The sequence below is a fragment of the Eucalyptus grandis genome, chromosome 11, assembly GCF_016545825.1.
Source record: "Eucalyptus grandis isolate ANBG69807.140 chromosome 11, ASM1654582v1, whole genome shotgun sequence".
Taxonomy (NCBI): Eukaryota; Viridiplantae; Streptophyta; class Magnoliopsida; order Myrtales; family Myrtaceae; genus Eucalyptus; species Eucalyptus grandis.
In genome coordinates, this window is record NC_052622.1 from 38,069,625 (window position 1) to 38,071,588 (window position 1,964).

The 1,964-nt window shown below is 38.3% G+C and overlaps 1 long non-coding RNA gene across 1 annotated transcript; it reads left to right on the forward strand.

Moving 5' to 3' along the window:
* Positions 1-822: 822 nt before the first annotated feature.
* LOC104444107 lies at positions 823-1,565 on the forward strand. Its single transcript, XR_005547575.1, has 2 exons — positions 823-1,097; positions 1,192-1,565. It is a non-coding gene; the product is annotated as an uncharacterized LOC104444107 (long non-coding RNA).
* The last annotated feature ends 399 nt before the right edge of the window (positions 1,566-1,964 follow it).

Consider the following 1,964-nt stretch of genomic DNA (forward strand, 5'->3'; position numbering starts at 1 on the left):
ACCATGATGATCAAAACGCATAATTGACCAGGGTCAGATGATTGGGGTAGATTTGATGAATTTTGTTTCATACTTTTTCTCTTTAAAATTATTTTTCCTTGTACAAGATTTGTTGTTTTGGGTCAGTTGATCTGCTGAAGGTGGGGTTACTCCCGCAACTGTTGAGAAGGCTGTGGTCAATGATGAATGTGAATACTGTTTTGCTTCGTTTCTTGGAATCTTGATCGAAAGCAGGCATTTATGTGGATCTGCATCGTATGGACCCAATTACAGGTTCTGTGGTCTATGATTGAAGGATGTGAAAATTTAAATAAGAGAGAATTCACTTTGGCCACCCCCAAAATTAAAAAAATGAAAAAGAGCCCTGAGAAATTAATTTGATGCAGTAGGTGTTGTGTTGGGTACCGTTCCTGAAACATGAAGACAGCTGCACATGATTGACTAGTTGACTTCAGAATTTCTCTTAGTTTTTTCTTCATAAGGACTTCATAATTTAGTTAGATTTCTTTTTGACGCCATAGACTTTTTTTTTTTCCCGAAAACATGATTGATATTAATTACTTAACCAAATTCGATGAGTAGAGATCAAGAGCATCAACACATAATAAGTCGAAAAAGAGCAGACAGGGGATTGATGACCCAATTACTAAGGAGACTATTCATCCATTGGGCTTTCTCTAACCAATTTGTTAATTTATTTGTTTCTTTGCTGCAATGGGCCAAAGTGAGACCTGAAAATTCTTCTATAATGCTCTTGGCCTAGTCCATCAAGGGTTGTACTTCCCGGATGAAAGCATTTAAAGTGAGAACGCTTCGCACAAATCTGCTATAGTCAGAGAGTACTTGCATCTTCGAGTTAGATTTAGGCAAGAGGAAAACTAGGGTTTCAACAAGTGCCAAGGCTTTTGGTTGTTCCGCCAAGTTGGCTACGATCGATTTGGAGAATCCGTCTATCAATTTGCCGAGGCAACCTCGACAGATGTAGGTGATCACTCCTCTATTTGAGTTGGTTGCAAAGGATGCGTCAATGCTACCTACGAAGGAGGCATCTATGTTCATCTTGAGCGTTCCAGGGTTCGGAGGTCACCATTTTTGAGGTGGCTCTTTGCATCTTGCCTTTCCTTTTGATTTCCGGTTCCAAGTCGCAAAATTTTTATGTAAAGCTAAGGTCCTAGACACTGTTTGGTGCAGGTTCAGGGGATGTTTCCCGAGATGGAATGGTTCTATCCTTCTAGATGCATCAAAGGGTCATCGCAATTTGGTTGAATTATTGTGAGCTTTATGGGTCTTCTTTCAAATTATGTAGCCACTCATCAAATTGAGTCAACCCCACTCTTCTTATTCTGATTTGCAAGGGATCCTCACTCCATATCTGGGATGTCCAAGGATAGAGTAGCAAGGTGTGCTCGATCATTTCCACTTTCTGATTGCATATAGGGCATATGGTTCAGGTGCTATCTTTCTCTTATACAAATTTTACAATGTAGGCAGGGCATTTTGACATGTGTTCCATAGGAAAATTTTGACTTTGGGGGTTGTTTCTAATTGCCATATACATTTCCAAAGTTCTAGTTTAGCCTGGTAGGATGATGTTGCTGTTGTTGTGTGTGAGCTGGCTGTTGTATCTATGTTGCTGAAGTTGGATTAAATTGGGTAAAATGGTCATGTTTTGGGAAGTTGGCCAAAATTAAACAATGCATTTTCAAATTGGGGACTTTAAGAAATTGCATTTCTAAACATTTGTATGTTGGCCAATTCAATACTAATCTTTTTTAAATTGGCCAATTTAGTCCAATTTTAACTTAAAATTGCTGGATTAGATGCTAACCATCCAATGCAACACGGTTGCCAATTTTTACAATTTTAAAAAAATTAAATTTTTTATTCTTTTTCCTTATTTTTTTTTTCTTTTCGCTAATGGCCAATCGTTAATCACAACCACATGCGAGGGTTACAACGTCCTC